The 19,188-nt window shown below is 41.8% G+C and overlaps 1 long non-coding RNA gene across 1 annotated transcript in view; it reads left to right on the top strand.

The window, feature by feature from the left end:
• The window catches only part of LOC119009891, a 114,073-nt gene that overhangs the window by 9,405 nt on the left and 85,480 nt on the right, over positions 1-19,188 (top strand). Inside the window, exon 2 of the long non-coding RNA XR_005071839.1 lies at positions 7,264-7,333. This is a non-coding gene — a long non-coding RNA (uncharacterized LOC119009891). The remainder of the gene's footprint in view (positions 1-7,263; positions 7,334-19,188) is intronic.

Here is a 19,188-nt window from a genome sequence, read left to right on the forward strand (position 1 = left end):
CCATAAATCAAAAGAAAAGAGCATCGCAGTACGCCCCCACTGTTCTAGTGTGAATTATCGGAAACACAATAGCACTAAAGACGATAAAGAAAACATAAAGCGTGTGAATTACCTCTTTAAACTTCGTCTGAACCCACCTAATCTTGTCGCCCGCCCGTGCACACAGGGGAACAATGGTTCTTTTGAAGTTCCCGTCCTTCCATTTGTAAGGTTGAGATTCCCTCAGCCTCCGCACTCCACATCAATACCTCTAACTGTACCACTCTACTCGAAAGACACACCATTCTCAGGGAAAAAAAAAGGAAGAAGTGATGAGAGTTTCAAACTGTCAGGGGGAGGCAAAGAGACCTGAGGAGGCTTGTAAAAAATAGTCAGTGCAATAACAAATAATTAGACATAAATGAAGTTGGCATAGAGAGAAAATTACGCTCAGCACAGAGAAGATGATCACACAAAAGAAATAAGCGAGTACGTTACAATAGACGTGACACAAAGTAACCCTGGCGTGGAAAAGAATATTGACAGGGAGTGTTTCTGCCAGAAGAGAAAGAGATAAGAATGACAAGTGTGTGTGGGTGATCGTGGGTGTTGTGTTGCCAAGAGAGAGGAAAAAAAAAGTTTCAATTAGATTAAATCTATATATAAGTCAATGTGTGAGGCTGCCGAGTGCTGCAGTTTCAATCAGAGGAACGAACAGCATATCTATATCTATCTATCTATGTGTGTGTGTATATGTATGTATGTATGTGTGTGTATATATATATATATATATATGATTTTTCATCTGAGGGGGAAATAAGCAATGTGGGTTTTTCTCTTTTGGCATTTTCAAAATTGAACAAATTGGATCTCACCTCTTCATTCTCATGCTGTTCGTAAACTCTGATTGCAGTTGTCAAGGTATAATTGTGTTTGAGTCCAAACAGGATTGAAGGAGGGTGCTGAATGGGACGGGAAATTTTCGAGCGAGCAAATACTTTGGAATTCAAACAATGAATCAGAAACACAGTGTGATTGTAAACCTTCTAGTGGATTTACAAATTTAAAAAAAAAAGATATTTACTGTGTACAATGATATGTATTGTTGTGTGTACTGCATAACACATATTGTGGAAACAGTCATTTATGTAAATCAGAAAATGAATTTGAACCCTCCTTTGTGCATTTCTTAATATAGACACACATGTTCATTGTTTCCCTGAATCAGTGAAGCAGAAATATATAGATAAAAGCAAAAACAAATACAAGAATACATGTTTGTAGAAAAGGAATAGGGGAACTGCAATTGGTAATACATGATGATAAATCATAGAAATAATAATAATAATAATAATAATAATAATAATAATAATAATAATAATAATAATAATAATAATAATGTAACAGGAAAGTTTATTTGGAAAGTAAATAAATAGATAATAATAGATAATTCAAAGGTAGTAAAGAGGCAAACTAAAGCAGAATTATCTATTTGTCACATTTTATAATTTTTAATTAATGCCTACATCTATTTTCAATTGTATTTTTGATGCATTAAATGTTCTATTTATTTATTTATTGAGCCATTTTAATATTTCCATTATTTGTTTTTGATTTTGGCAGGTTCAGTCCTCCATGTTTCACAAACCCCACCTCTAGCACCGGGACCTTTAACTCCCAACATCATGAAAGTGAAGGAAATTTGTCAGAACTCATCCCATAGTTTAACTTACACAAAGACACACAATAACAACATTTTCAAACAAAATATATTACTGGCAAAATCAGTGCCATGTTAAAAATCTGAAATCCCCAGTCAATAATATGTTATGTTATTATTTTCTTCACACCAAACAAGCGAACCCTGGAAATGATCTCACAACCCCCTCAGGTATTCTGAGAACCAACGCCCTACATACCCATTCAGTGCAAACTTGTTATGTGTGCCCACTTTGCTATAGACATGAGATCAGTGGTCAGCACATCAATACTCCAACAATTGTTAAGACGAGTTTTTCATTTGGTTCCCACTTTTGATTAAATGAGTCTTTTTCTTAATACTTTCAAACTTTCTTTCTGAACTCTCAGCCTATGTGATTCAGTTGATGGTGTGCACATTTAAAAGGTAAAAATGTACTTTGATCTTTATTAAAAAAGGGGGCTGGTTAGGGACTATTTCTATCCGTGGATTCAGCACATTGATGAGTATTTGCAGCAGCGGGACAGTGTCTGTGGGACTGACTCAAAATCAACTGATACTGGAGACATCTTTTTTCCCAAAACTGCCTTTTCGTTTATCCTATACGGCACAATCTTACTTATGAAATCCAGCCACCACATTTGCCGACCTCCTGCTGAGATGAAATCGACACTCGCAGCCTGCAGCAGAGATGCGCATCCAGCTGCGACCAGCTCGAAACAGTAACGACCTGTAGCAACAAGTAGTGAGCGGAGAGGGATGAGGAAAAAAATGGGACAGGGTCGTCACCTTCTCTCGTCCGTATCGAGCGACGGAAAGGAGTGTGATCCCTCCTACCGGAGCTCTGACGGATTACCTGAGGATCGATGCACAACCAGCATTCAGTAACAGGGACCTGCATCATCTACTGGCACCAATTATGATGATGATGACACCATTGCAATACAACTGTAACAGTGTTGTGCTAACATTTAATAAGAATAATAACAGAACTGTAGGTGACCATTCCTAATAATTGTTTTTTTCCCCCTCACACTTTCATGTCAGATGATGCTCAGTGATCATTTGAAGGATACCAACCCCATACATAGAAGGAGATTTGATTTGATATACAGTAGTTTTAAAACTAAAACAGTTTGCTTTGCCTCAGGAGACACTCATAACTTTTTGAGGGAATTATTGCCATGTGTAGGCCAGAACTCGAACCCAGGGCCGCTGCAGCAAGGGCAAAGCCTCTGTACATGGGACGCCTGCTCTACCCACTGAGCTAAACGGCGCCCCCTGATGGAGTCTAGTTTTGAGGACAGGGAGATTTGATTCTGGTGAGTAGAGCTGAGCCAGAGGTGTATGGGTTGGAGGAGAGTTGCACAGATGACATAACTGATAGCTGACAACAGAGAGGAGAGCAGTTTCAAGTTTGACAGCAGAGACGTGATTATATCGACTATTGTTAATAGTGTTTTTGGCAGAACCTGTTTGGTTAAGAGGAGTGGTAACACATGAAGACATGCCCATGCCAGGTAAATGGAGGGAGCCGGGTGAGAGGTGAATGAAATGAAAGTCTTACTGACGCTGAGCTTCATTTCCAAGCCATGTTACCGGCAACAACAGGAGATATTTTTCAGCCATGTTAGTGGCAACAATACTGGGTGTTTTGATTCAAAGTCGGGACATTTACCAGCTTTGTTTGTACCAGCTTTGTTTTTGACTACACTACTGGGATATTTTGAATGAGAAGTTGGGACATTTTGAAAAACTGGATACTGTTAATGACACATTGGGACATTTTCAAGCCATGTTAGTATCGACAAAACTGTATATTTTAGATGAATTGTTGTGACATTTTCTAGCCCTGTTTGTGATTACAAATGATATAGTTTTGATGCCACGTCAGGACAATTTCCAGCTGTTTTCATGGCAACAAAAACAGATTGTTTTGATGAATTGCTGGGGCATTTTCTAGCTCTGCTAGTGGCAACAAAACTGTGTATTTTGGATGAATTGCTGGGGTATGTTCTAGCCATCTATGTGCCAACAAATCCCAATATCTTTTGATGAGATGTCAGGACATTTTCCAGCTGCGTTTGTGGCAATAAAGCTGAAGTGAGTGATTTTTAAGACTAAACCAAACCAGAGTATGAGCACAGCTTTGCCGCAAGATGAAAACTGAAAATCAAACCGAGAGAAACCCACACTGTGACCGAAGTGCGCCAACACATCCGTGGCTTGCAGAAATGTATATTGCCAGCATTAAGTCTGGGGTTTATGTTGTTTAAGTTGTCGAGTGGAGAGGTAAGACAGAAATTTGCATTTAGCAAGTGTTTCTTTCCCTTGTGTCAACAGAAAAGAAAAAAAAAATGTATCTATCGGCTACAGTGATGACATTATAAACGCATAAATCCCCCCACAGACCGCTGTCAGGTAATCGCTACCTCTCTCTATTGTCTTAAAGGTCAGCCGTATTTGGACAGTGCTATTCACAGAGGAAGACTAAAAAATGTGACGTTTCTTATCATCAGCATTCAATGCTGGAGCCAGCAGGCAATTATGGATTGGTTCTGCTGGCTACATTTAATTAAAGGCTTACTTATTGTTCCATTATGTGTTATCGTGTGGACTCGAGGAAATGAGAATCAGTGTATGAGATGAGGCTCAAGCAAAGCAAAGTAAACAAAGCACACACATATTACACACTGTCACAGACATGTAGCCTCATGAGAACCAGTCCATCTCTGCTTCCGTCCCGTCACACAGACACTCATACAGTACACTCGCTCTCCGTGACTCATATGATACATTTTAAATGGATGAATGGTCACGACTTAGATAAGCAGGCACACACACACACGCACACACACACACACGCACACGCACACACAGAGTTTTGGTCAGACGGGGCGTCAAACAGCCCGTTAGGAAGTGGAGATCAGGCCTTCCTCGTCTGGACGCTGCTGCTTGTGCTTTCGACTAATTGGCAGGGTTTTCTGTCTTTTCATAGGCTTTCAGTTGACACTCTCACATAGTGCAGAGGCATAGGAAGCTTCATTATAGGCAAGGAGCATCCGAGGCGGCACACCATCCTGTTATCTGTGGTTATCTGCCTTATTAGACCTCCTAATTTGGAGAGTTAGAAGCTGCTGTAGTGACCTTTTCTCTCAGAAAAACAAAACACTAGGCCTGTTAGTGGCTGAGGCTGCTCGCTCCAGCACAAGTGGTGAAAATGTACAATATACTGTACATACTTGACATCTTTCACAGGTCATGCCCTTACTGAAAACAGACTGTTTCACAGTGTTAGAGGAGAAAACTGTGAGACCTTTTCTCATCACATCTGCTGATCATTTGGCTAATGAGACTCAATTTACTCTAATTATCAGCTAGATGCGTTACTGGAATTCTAATCAGCGCTCAAAATGAATTAAACAACATGTATGGCACTCTTTGGGGTAGTGGGAACAATGAATTGGCATCACCTTGTTGATACTAGCATGAAGGCTAGCATGTTAGCAAACAGCTTGTCTTTTTACAAACCCAGCAGGTCTACAGCAACATTAGCCCTTATCGTGTTTTTGGTCATCAAATATGTTTTTTCATTTTCATTTTTCAGTATCATGCACACAGACACAGAGAGACATCACATAAAACATGAAATATATATAATAAAGCTTCAGATTTCATGAAAGAATAATAACCTCTCCATTTACTCCAACTAGGCAGTGACATCACCTCTCACTTGTTTTTGTCATGACAGGCTGTGATCACAGTATAAAACAAGCGTCTTTCTACGTTATTTACTCAAAGCAGTACACATGAGCATGTGTTGACCTTGGCATTATATATAAACTAAGGACAGTTTATAGACCAGTGACATCAATGAACACGAAAATTGATTTTGATACTTCTGTTTGTACGGTGATGTAATGACCTCAAACATTACATTATATCAAATGAAACAATTGGATCATCGGGCACTGAAGGGGGGAAACAGAAAGAGAACAGCACCACTTACTGGTGCCAGAAGACAAAAAAATCCCTCTTTATGCTTCAGTCTGGACAGTGCGAATTGTGAGTGTGTGGGTGTGTGTGGGTGTGTATGTGGGGGGCGTGCAGATACAGCTCGTGGGTGTTTGGTCCAAGGGTTATCAGCTCAGAACATATGGGTGAGCGACACGCAGAGCTGACATGGCCTTGAGCAACAAGACTGCAGTTCTGACTCTACCTGCCGGCAGCCAACACAAGACGCAGGCTGCACAGAGGAAATCCACAAGTTGAAATATATCCAAGTGTGGAATGAAAATAAAGGAATTTTCAGATCACACGGCAGAAGATCAGACAACGTGTCACAGCAGAGAAAATGCACAGACAGTGGAATCGGGTGAACAATTTTCAGTGCAGCGTAGCATCAGAGCTGTTTCCTGTCCAAGAATATATTTCTCCAGAGAGCAAAAGCTGTCTTTTGTTGCACGTTGAAGGATCTTCTCTGAAACATTTTAATGAACGACAGAGGGGGACAAAGGATCAATAAGAACCAAAACAGTTTGCTTGTCGGCCCAAGGTCGCACTTGTTGGCAAAGACGAAAACAAATGAAAGGACCCAGAATACCCCACAGCCAATCTCTGCTGTGTCCTGTCACAGAGTCATTGAAACACGCGTCACCACTGACTTTTACCTTGTTAAGAAATACACCCGCAGTTTTGTTTTACATCTACATATGCATGAGTGCCCTCATCTCTTCCAGTCAAACTGCTGGCAATTTGTTCCATCCCAGCTTCAGAAAAAGGTGAGCGCGGCCCTCTCGGCGCAACCAAAACCCTCTCCAGAACGTGCCTTCTTGAAAAAAACAAAACAAAAAAAGCGTGAGTGACAGCAGTTTGCCATTACTGATAATAATCTAATGAGGCAGAAAGAAAGTGGTGGGCTGCAGGTCGGAGAGATGAGTCACACAGTCGGCGGGAGCGTTTCCATCACCGAGCGGGTGAACAGCTCCATTTGTATCCAGCTGCATCCATCCACACTATTATTAGAATACACAACACAGACAGAGCTGGTTTAAAGAAAAAAATAAATAATAAAAGTTGTAATAGAGCAGAGGAGATGGTTTCAAAACAAGCCGCCCACGCCTCTTTAAAGCTTTGAAAAACTGCGTAGTGAAACGCTGAAAGGCTGCTGAGGCTTCAGCACATGAGGGGAAACCACTGAAGTGGTGATGGCTGTGTTGTAGACTGGGCAACACCACTCTCCGAAACACTATTTTTAATGTTCACTGAAGTGGTACCAAATCTAATTAGGTGTCCCTGTGGATGCCTGAAGGGGGCTCTGCTGCGTTATTAAAAAGCCATAACTACCAAAGCCACTGATACACAGGAGTTAAATAAAAATGAAGTACCCCATCCTGCGAAAGGGTCCATTACATCAGCAGTGCCACTTTCTCCTTTCGAGGATCATGTGTAACGCTTGTTGAAACTGTTTTCCCATAAATTATCTGTAACTTCAGACTCATTGCTGATGTTTGTGACTGTGGAAATTGAAAAGCGCAAAAAGAATCCATCTATTTTCCTGATGTTTTTTTGTTTTTTTTTTCTAGGATCACTGGTTGGTCTGCAGCTGACAGTATACACTGGGCGAAAGCAACATGGACTATGAAACCTGCATGGGTATGCCTTTTTCCCACAAATAAAAGTGGTATATGTATATGTATGTATGTATGTATGTATGTATATGTATGTATATATATATATATATATATATATATATATATATATATATATATATATATATATATATATATATATATATATATATATATATATATATATATATATATATATATATATATATATATATATATATATATATATATATATATATATATAATGAGAATGTTTACACACAATTATCGAAAACTACATAAGCAATTATTTCACATTTATCTGACAAGACAGGGTGACTACTGGGAGGGCACCCTGTAGGGCACTTTATGTAATGTTTTATCTACACCGGGAGCATTGGGGCATCTTTAAAAAGATGGTTCAGTCCACCAGTGCTCTCCTGTCATTGATCCTTCCAGGTTAGTCTGAATTGTAAAGCGTTCTGGGAAGTCTATTTCAAGACGAGCTGTATAGATTATCATTGGTCGTCCTTCTGACGTTGGATAATGATGATTGACATATTTCGACGGCGATGGTTTACAGCTACATGAACATGATCAATCAGTGGTGCAGGCGCTATAAATAGCCACAGGTGTGCCTACCAGTCGCTCATAATGACTGCAGCTGTCGTGGCGCAGTTGAAACTCGCTGATGTGACACAGGTGGTTAAACTGCGTTGAGCTTATTTTGCTTTTCTGGTCATTCAAAGTCGAATGAGTGGTGGAGTGGACACAAGTATCGATATGCAAACCTAGGTTGAAGGGTGTTTCTTCATTGATTTACAGATAACATGCAGAGGGGGAAATGTGGCTTGTTGTTAGTTTTCTACGCATGCTGAGATTAATTTATCAGAACATGCGGCTCGCAACAAGGGAGACAGACAGCCACTCAGGAGCTGGGTCGATGCACGAATACAAAGTCAGCCTGGCAAACTATCGGCCAGTGGGCCAAAGCAAAGGCAAGGTCAAAAAACATGACCAAGGATGTAATAATCAGAAACACCAGACGCTGGGGAATAAGGCTGGTACAAGTGACACAAGGGACGAAGACGAACCGGCACAGAGAGCTGGGATAGATATACTATGGCGGCAGGGATAATTGGACACAGGTGAAACACATCGTGGCAGGCTGACAACAAATGTAGGTCATGAAATGTATAACACAGAATCAGATGTTCCTACATCTTTACAGATCTGGTAAAATTAATGTGTACGCATATTGTGCAGACACACAGTTTAAGTTGATCTACACAGGACGTTCATGCACTCGGTCCTCGCCAGTCAAGTACACAGTTTTGAAACGGGAGGGGTCGACTGTTTCACTAAGAGTTCCTTCACTCTGTATTTACGTTTTTAAAGGTTTTACTAACTGATATCCTCAACAGCTGAATTCAAAAACGGCTGTTTTTTAGTAGTGTTGTATCTGCTTTCACTGCATGTCAGGTTTTTTTCAAGCTTGGGTTTTTAACGAAATGTATATTTATATTCGGTTCAAGAACAGTCTTCTTTACTTCAGTATGTGAAAGTGACTTCAGCTAATTAAACCTAGTACTCAACACAAAATGTTTAAGTACATACAAAAGTCTCTTCATATTATCTGTGCATGCGAGTGTGTGTGTGTGTGTGTGTGTGGCAGTCACCTCTCCGTCTCTGTTTAATTTTCTTCAGCATGGCCTCAGAAGCGTGTCTTGTAGGGTTCATTGGGCTTAATAACAGACTGCGGCACTCACTTTGACACAACAACATCCCCTCGGCTTCAGCTTTACTCAGCCCTCATCACGCCGCACCTCTCGCTGATTAGCATGCCACGCACTGCGGAGTGATGATTAGCAGTTGGCCGTGCTGTGGTGTTTTTTTTTTTTTTTCCAGGTCATCCTCAATTACGAGGTGCGATGTGTGTGAAATCAGCCCGTCACAGCCAAGCCACAGATTCAGCAATCACTGCTTCTCGTTAGCGGTGACTTAGGATGGAATAACCTGTGTGCGGGGGATTGCTTGCCTTTGGAGTGTTAATGTCTTGCTTTTTTTTTTCTTTTTCCTCCTTCACTTTGTTTTAATGCTCTGAGCAGTAGCTGTTGAGTAGAAGCACAGTATGAAGAAACAGCTTTTTCTCAGCGAAATAATCCATCTCAGTGAACATAAAGCCTTCGCCGGCTTCAGTCAGTGTTATTTATGGTGATTTTATGCGGTGCGTTGCCATGCTTCCTGAATCACACTTGACACCCACAGCTCAGCACGATGTCACCTTGCCAACTTTATTGCCAAGTCCTTTTTATCACTTCTGCCAAGAGGTTATGTTTGCGCCTATGTCCGTGTGTTTGTTGGTTGACTGGTTGGTTGATTTGTCAGCAGGATCAAACAAAAACTACTGAACAGATTTTGGTCAGACTCGGAGTCTCGGCCCAGAATGGATCCCATTAACTTTGGTATGGATCCGGATGAAAGGAAGGATCAAGGACTTTCTTCTCACTTTCTTTAACACTGCGAGATGGTGTGTTTTTTCTCCATTTTCGTTAATTTTGCGAGGTAATAATTGGATCCTCATGAAAAAAAAAAAACAGCATATTAGTTGGCTGATATCTATGAGTGAGTACATATATATGCATTGAGCAGATTTGAATGTGTTTTATTTGATACTGGTCAAGGCTTGATCAAATTAAAGGGGATTGTTGTATTAACCAGAACCTAACCCTAACCCTCAATATCTTCAGAAAGCAACCAAAGCATTGAGGTTAAGGCCCTGATACACCAAACTGACATCAGAAACAAACTGCAATGAAGGCCGACTCGTGTAGCCTGCGACTTGGCCAAAAAGCTGCACTTGAACACAACGCAAAAGACTACATCCGGCGGTCAACAAGCTTGTATGTTCTGCATCTGTGTGAAAGGAAATACATGACGCCACTCTCGCTGATCTAGCTGCTTTTATTGGGAATATGTCTGATGGGGGGGCTGTGGCTCAGGGGTAGATCCATTGCCATGTTATCGGAAGGTCGCTGGTTCGATTCCCCTGGTCTGCATGCTGAGGTGTCCTTGGGCAAGATACTGAACCCCAAATTGCTCCTTATATTCTGGTTGGCACCTTGCATGGCAGCCACCACCATCAGTGTATGGATGTACGTATGTATGAATTACTGTGAGTCGCTTTGGACAGTTAACATCTGCTAAATGCCCTAAATGTTAATGTAAATGATAAAAGTTGCAAACGTCATCGGCGAAGAGGCAGAGGAGAAAATGTGTGAAATTAACAGAAGGGTCACATGCAGCAGTCTCTCTGATGAAAGTGATGAGGCACGGCAGCGAACTGTGTGTCCGAAAACCAAAACAGCTGGCTAAAAGATGCAAAAATGCAATGTAATGCTTAGGACAACTGCAGAATGCTGTTATCATTTGAGCTTGATTCCTGTGGGTTTATCACTACAAGCAACCTGTTTATTTATTACAATAGTCATTTGATCATTGGAACCTAAAAGTATTGAGAGTGCAACTTAAAGATAGACTTTGGGAATGTGTTCAAAATAACATCTGGAATGACTATGTACATAAAGACGATACATTTACAAAAACATCACCATCATCAAAAAGACATCATTTTCAAAAACATAACTCTATTTATAAGTATCTCTGTTTCCATGGAGCCCACAGGTACTTATCATGTGTGTGAGACTGTAAACATTGTGAATATTGTTTTCCACAGTAATGCAGTGAAGATTCAAAGGGATAAAAAAAACAGGGCTAATTATCAGATTAAAAATAGCCCTGAATGTTTTATTAATCCCTCTTATCCATCTGATTCTCTCTCACACTGTGCTGTTCTTCCAAGCTCCCTCCCTGTATCTCTCGAAAAAACACTTTCATCTTGGTGCGCATCCATCGCCACCCTGCAGATTTCCGGAGGGTGCTTTGTTAGAATTGGAGTCTCGCCTCAGTTGCTGATATAAGTAGATTTCCCACTTTCTGAAATAGCAGCAGACAGAGATAAAGAGGAGTTGTTGGATTCGGATTGGAGTGGGTTGTCTCCAGATACAGATCGAGCTGTTAAGGAAACACACTGAGCCTAGCTTGCCCACATAACATTTCGCTTTTCCGTCATCTATCACGTTCGCTTTTTTATGAGACAGCCAGTTGTTTTTAGTTTTATGGCAAAATCTAATGTCAAAGGAGGCAGCTGGTATTTCCTGGATAGCCACAGCTTATTTCTCAGAGCCCCCCCTGTACATACAGTCATTTGAGTTCATGCTAAATGTTGATGTGCTGCTTATTGGAGGAAACTGTCCCATTGGGTGAGCTGAGATAAAAACACTGGCAGCCAGTTGTGTGATTTAGAAAGAGAAATACCAGCTTACGGTGAGCAACCATGACAACGCAGCTTCACCACACACATAATGTTTGCAGTGTTCATTCACCATTGACTTATTTCAACAATGTAATGCAGAAATCAGTCACTAGATGGCACCAGCAGCTAGTTTTTAAATGTTGTGGTTGACGATCACAGCACAGAAACTTGTGCCTGTCAGGTTGTAACTTTACAGAATGATTCCATCCACGTAGCCAGACCTTTACAACGGAAATCAACATGAGATGAGAATAATGAGAGCAATCTGTAAATGTAAAGATCGACAGTATGACAGAATGTCTGTTAATATCTCAGCATGCATATAGGATGAGGTAAACATTTCTGTTCCTGTTCCAATCAGCTTTTAACCGTCACTCATTCGTGTACTGTGATTTCCACTTTTTTGAGTCTTGAAGCAAGTATCGATTATCAAGTTAATATATCAGAGAGTTGTGATTTCACATTTTAACAGAATGCAACTTGACCTTTAATTAACTGACTATTTTTATTTATGTGGTTCGAGTATCGTCACAGTGCCCCTCCGCAACAGACAGAAGAGATTTTGAAAGGGCTATTATCAATAATTTTCAGTTACCAATTGTTACACCCCCCCCCATCTGATCATGTCACTTACTCATATGCTGTGTCTCAATTCAGAGTCTGCAACCTTTGGACAGACCTTGTTAACCGCATCAGTCCTTGTTAAATGGGACTGTCTAGCCTTCGGAGCATTTCCTGGTTGCGTCACCAGATGTTCCCGCCTTTACCATTATGTCACGATTTCTGCCACCCATCAACGTCACGTGATGTCGCCATTTTCTCTCTTTCTTTCTTTCTTCTTTTTTCGGCTGCACAAAGAATTTTGGGATATGTGAGGCCATGAAAGATAGTAGTGGTGCATCCTCCAAAAAGAGAGAAGAGAAGGCAGCATTTGTGGGCTGCACTTGGTAGAGCCTTCAAATTGGAAATGCCTTCGTGCAGCATTGTGACGTAATTGGCCTTCAAATGCAGCCTCCGAAGGATGTAGACCCTGAGTTGAGACGCAGCAATAGTCAGGCGTTTTCTTCCTCTCTTCAGGAAATTTCTTATTCAGATGTTCAAAAATGTGCACAATTTGAAATAAAACAAATATACCTGCATTTTTTTATTTGATTATTTGTTTGCAAAAGTTAAAATGAAGCAATGCCTTCTGGGATTTTCAAGACTGAATCAAGTAGACCGTCTGCGTGGTTGTTGAAAGTTGGAAGTTGACTGAGATTAGCTAGCAAAAAATGAATCGAGGCATCAAGCGACACAAGGGGGGAGCAGAGAAAAGAGGGAGATCTCAGAGATCACTGTTGGCTGACGGTGAAAAATGCTGCAAACTGACTGATCCCTTTTTAAAGTCAAGTGGAGCATCAGCTAGCACTAGTGCTGATACTGCTTGCAGTAATGTTAGCGACACAGTTGAGCCAGCACACCAGGGAGGAAGACAGGACAGTGAGGAATATGAGCAAGAGGAGGATGAAGGAGGATGAAGAGGTAGACATGGAAAACTGCATGACGGTAAGACACGTTTTTATTATGGAGCGGCTGGCTCTGATGATTTATTAATTTGTTTTATGCATTGGGGTTGTGCATTGTTCTGGTGAAGTTGTGTATAGCATGGGAGTTTACGTTCACCATCACTGGGGCTATCAACAGTGCGTGTTCTTTACATGCGGCCCCCCCCCCCCGGGCCGCTAGTGGGTGAAAATGCCAGGGCTGTTTTTTGTTCCCAGTCCGTCACTGCAGGTGAGTCCACTCAGGCTGATTGAGGAGACGGTAAATAGGAGGAGGGGACTCAGGACTCTCTTTTCCATTCCTGGCCTGACAGCTGCAGTAGCAGCACTTGTTCAAGTGTTCAGTTCAGACTGGCCACATGTAGCCTCGATTGTTTGTTCTTTTGCCTTTTCTGGTGGGTCCGATGCCAGTTTTGTGGCGCTATTTCTGTTGTAGGGTTTAGTTTGAGTAGCGTAGAGGGAAGAGCCCGGTTTCGACGGCCCTGTAAGGGTCGGGCTAAAGCTGGGCTAGCTGGGGTTAGTTAAGTTTAGCTTTTGAGTGATTGTGTTCTGTCTTTGGAAATACAATTCTCATATTTTTTTCAGAATTATCACCTATGAGCGATTTCAGTGGCGACAAGGAGGGACGCCAGTACTCTTGTTAATAAAATGGCTAAATTGCATGCCCCTTGTCCATCACCTCTGAGCTCACCAATAGCCACACTGCAGTACTGCTCCAGTACCAGATGTTGTCCTATCCTGCCTTTACCTTGTAAATCATTGAGTATGATTACATTTTGATAGTGTTTCTGTTTTAAACAGCACAGCTTTTTCTAACTTTTATGGCACCAGCGGCCAACACTACTCTGCTCAGCCAATCAAATCTGTGTTTTGCATTAAGCATTTGAATGATCACAGTATGCAGCTGGTTAAAAAAACATTTTGGTTTTGCAGATTTTGCCGCCCTTACAACACCAGTAATTGAGACACTTTTCATAACGGTAGAAGACACTATAAATGAGGAATCAATGAATGATATATACACTAAGTAAGGGAGTTCAATTAACACTATAGTGGCAACCAAGGTTCACACTGTGAGCTCTTTCTTTATGTAGGCAGCTTGTAGTGCATATTTACATGTTTTGCACCCATCATATGATCTTTATTTCAGTCGCCGGTCCAAACTTAAAGTCAACACTGACGGACTTTGAGACCGCCAAGTAAGCAGGAGAGGGGTCACAGACAGAATGAGCCTTTTACAGCCACTTTCCTCAACTTTCCACATTTCTGCAGACTTTGCTTCTGGGAAATACCCACAGTTCATAGCGTTGTAATGTTAAACTTAATTTGATTTTCATTAATCTATGTAGAAACGCTTTTTTGAAATTCCCAAACATATATTTTCAAAGTTGCTACCTTAGAAGTGACATCTTCTCCTAGAGCTGAGTCTCTACTTCCCTCTTCACGCTTACTGTTGATTAAACAACAACAAAAAGTGATGAGCTTTCTTTTTTCTATGAAGCCTTTGGCTGCATATTTTCTTGTGTACATGTAGATTATTATTCATTTCAAAACGTAAAAAGAAAATTACCACACTCACAAAATGAACTGAAATATCGCAAAGTGCTGTCCCATTCCTATTCATACCATTACTGGCCCTTGCAGCATCTCTCAATCACCTACCAGATGATGTCAAATACGATTCAGGGCTAAAGCGCTTAGAGGGACATTGGTATTGGACCAGTATATACAGTACTTGACTGACATTGTTTGGCTCCAGCAACCCCCTTGCATACACTTCCAAATTCATGACACGTGGTGGCAGCAAAGCTCCACTAAAACAGCAGAATTATTGTCTACTGTTGGCCGTTGAGCCCACAGTCAGTCCATATCAGAGCTTGTAGCTACTCACAAAGTACACAAACACAGCTGCTTAATGTGCTGGGGAGGCATGAGATGAGGCTTTGACAGCTCCTTCAGTTCGCCTCTTGACTCCTTGTCTAACCCTCTGTTCCTCAGAGAGCTCCAGTTCTGCTGTAAACAGGCTTTTTGTTCAGTCATTATTGAAGGTCTGACAGGTAATGACATCTTTCTCTCTCAGACATGGTGTGTTTGTTATTGAAAGGTGGTGTAATTCAAGTCTGTCACTACTGACAGTTAAATTAATCATAAGAAAATGCCCTCGGCATAAATCCATCTTGGTTGAATAAACATGATACATGTTTATTTATTTTAAATACCCACAATCCTTTTATTCAGAACATGCTGCCACAGTGCCGCGCTGCTCCTCGGGTGCTTATGTTTTTGTGTCTTCTGTCTGTCCTGTCATTATGAATCCAGAGATTTCTTTATTCCCCTTTCATTCACTCTTCACCTCCATACCTTCCCGCTGTCGTCCTACACTGGAACGTGCGAGGTAAAGCTGCAGCCCTTTTCCCTCCGTCACCTGGGCAGCCCCTCTGAAGCAGCTGGAGGCAAAGTGCTTTGCTCAGGGGCTAAACGTTACAGCAGCTGTTGCGGGGCAGTGCACTGGTCAATCAAAAAAAGAATGCACATAGGCACATTCCTGCTAGATTACTTTGTAACTTAACATCAGATTCCTTCTGCTTACCTCGCAACCGAAACATGGAATGACTCCTGCAGTCACAGACTTCCAGAGTTGTGCAATCCTGTCTCAGAGTATAAGTATACTAGTGTTTAAGAGGCTTGTGTAATACTCATTTTCAGATTCATACTTTTATACAGGGTGTCAACAAGACTGTTCTTTTCTGCGGCACCTCTATCCACCCTGTGTCTGAACTTTAGGGCCCCATGCCCAAAAAGCCCAGTCTGCTCTGATTGGTCACCCCTAACAGGTCTGAGCAAGCACCGCCCACCGTGTTTCTGCATCAGCTCTGGTGGTGTTTTTGCAACCACGCCCAATGCTGGGGGCGGTGTCTGTATACTTGAGGCATCACAACCTTACAGAAGGCCCGATGGCTGGACGGTTTTGATACTTAGGCAGTATTTCTATAGCACCTAGAACTTCAAAAGACAGTGAATCTCACTTTCTACATTTTTTTAAGAATCTGATAAGACTTTAAATTGATCTCTGGAACTGAAAACTGGACCTCCTGGATTATAGTTAATTGTCTTACTGGTACCAACATGCCCCGCAGCAGCACATCCTCTCCCACGTCTTTGCTGGGTTGATTTCTGTCTTCAAGTGAACTTCAGGCCGGGTTGATTTGAACACACAGCCCTCCACTGTCGTCATCAGCCACTAATTTACTGTGACTCACTAATGTGTGAGATTAGCAGGTTTTATATAGCTTCTAATTTTGGGCTAAGCGGTTCTTTGACCATTGACACAACCTTTAGAGCGCCTCATGGATGATATCTCAAGACTTAAGAAACTAGATTGGGCTGTCTTTAACTTCCTCATTTTTGGTCTAACTATTTTTTAAAACTCTCCTCTCTGCAATATTACACTCCTTTATTTATCTCACCTCCAATCATCCCTCCTCTCCTCTCCTCTCCTGTCCTCTCCTCTCCTCTCCTCTCCTCTCCTCTCCTGTCCTCTCCTCTCCTCTCCTCCTGGGGCTATCTCATACTCTCTCTATCCATCCGGAACGTTCCCCTGGTCTTTGCCCAGCACCCTGCAGCTGTTCCCCATTGAGCCTCACCAGGATTTTAACCTCCTCATCTCCTCCTTATCCCCCGCTTCCACCCCCTCCTCCCCATTACTATACACTCTAAAAAAGTAAAAGAAAGAAGTTTGGGGACTGTTTGGTTGTTTGAGCTCCACCGTCGGTTAGAAAACCTCTTCCATGATGCGTTCATGAACATCAACACGAGGCATCTCTATGTCCTCACTTGACAAAGAACCTTTTCATGCTGCACCTACATACTCTTGAGGGTTATGAATGTATGGATTGTTAAAAAAAACAAAAACATTCTATTTGTTGAACAGGAACCCATTTCTACCGTTCCTGTTTCATGTGCGGGACCAGAGCCGGGCCCTGTGTTTTTTAGAGTGTAGAGTAAAAAAGAAGCTAAAGGGTCTGAGAGGGGGGTGGGGAGGTGGAAAGATGTTTCCGATTGAAGAATGTAAGTAATTAACCCCTCTTCCTCTCAAAACAAAAACTCTCTCCTGCAGCATGTGTGGGGGTGATTGATTTATGGGCCGGTGCGTTGGCATGCATGGGCAGACGTTGATTTGAATCCACTTTGTATACACATTAGGACAGTTGTTGGTCATATGGCCCCCACCCCCACGTATGCACACACCCCTCACTCTCCAAGCCCCCCCTGCACCACAGCAGACTGCAACACCTCCTAATTGGGATGGATGGATTTCATTATGTAGCATCAAGAGAGAGTGAGAACAGTGACGGAGGGGAACACAGTGTGCGATCATAACAAACACTGCAGAGAGCTGCAGTCCTCAGCTCCCCTCACACACACACACACACACACACACAAGTTCTAGTATGACACTACTATATCCTACAGCCTTAGGATACCCAACTCTGCCTCTGTCCCCGTTTTTTCTGAGTTCTAATTACACTGTGGTCCCCCAGGGGTTGACCAATGACTAACAGTAACTCCTCAGATCCCTCCTCTATACATTTGTCCCCTCCATTGTCACCTCGCTAATGGCGCCTCCTCCCCTCGCCACAAATCCTCACTACTGATGTTTCCTCTGCGCTCGCTCGGCGCGTTAATGACACCAACGGAGCTGCGAGAACTGTCATCAGAGACAGCAACGACAGCCTGTTGATGCGTCGCCATTTGGTCGCCATTAAAGTGTTTTTGTAGATGCTTCTTTAAAAACAATATCTGCCGCAGGCTTTACATCATGCCATTCGCCTCAATGGAATATATGTGAAGGGGAACCCAATGCCAAAACACTAAACAACAAAACACTACGACAATGTCATTTCTGTGCTTGTTTAGCATAATGAGAATTTTACTTATGAGTGTCGTCCATTTATGTTATCCCTGCGGGGAGTTCATCTTGCCCTTCAAATGACGCAGCAATTCAAGCTTTCAGCAGGGCCAGGATTGTAAACATACTGAGGTCATAAGCCCCCCACACATACCACCACCATCTATAAAATACTTTGGAGGAGCAACTAAAAAGGTCCTCTCCGTTATTGTTAACTGTTCAGTTTGTTTCTGTATATTATATTTCCCAACAAAAAGTGAAGCCTTCTTTAGGCTGCTGGTGTTAAAGATGTCACCTTTTTATTTTTGTAAAAAGTACACAACAGACACAGTCTTAGTAAATAATTAGTCTGACTCACCAGATATAGAATGTGGCATATTGCTATCCCCGACAGTGAGAACAAAATCAGCGCTAGCATGCTAACCCTCAACTCCTGGCTAAATGGCTAACAAAATGTAAACAAGCTAGCAGATGTTACCATTTCTTTGCCAGGGCTCCTATCACCACTTGCAAACAAGGTTACTACAAGTACACCATTAATCAGCCCGCGTCCTAGGCTAGTCACATGAACTATTGTTGAACTATGAGCTATGTTGATGTTTTTACAAATTGATAATGGCCTAGATTAGAAAGTACTCAGTTCATTTAACTCTTAGGACCAATTGCAACAGAGGTGGAGAGCAATTAAGGTCTATGGTTTTTGACAGTGAGGCGGCAAAGTTGGTGTGTTTATTTTGAGAGACTTTCGTTATTTGGTATAAAGGAAAAAACAAATGGATTGACGTATCCGACTATATTTTTTTGGCCACTTGACCTTTGGCCAGCTGACACACAATGGTACATCAACAATGTGTATATTATTCGGTAAAAACCTACAGATGTAGGTCTCTGCAACAGATTAAAGGTCTGAGAAGCCTAGCGTTTCTAACTTTATGTCAGATGATAGTAACTATGTGATTGGAGAAGGGTTTCGCCTTAAGCCTACTGGACATATGCTGAAGCTAGGAGAGCTGGTACTTTCAAACCTGCAGAGATTCATCACACCTGAGTTAGCATTATTTTGATAGGGTTAGCAC

The sequence above is a fragment of the Acanthopagrus latus genome, chromosome 20 (assembly GCF_904848185.1).
Source record: "Acanthopagrus latus isolate v.2019 chromosome 20, fAcaLat1.1, whole genome shotgun sequence".
NCBI lineage: Eukaryota > Metazoa > Chordata > Actinopteri > Spariformes > Sparidae > Acanthopagrus > Acanthopagrus latus.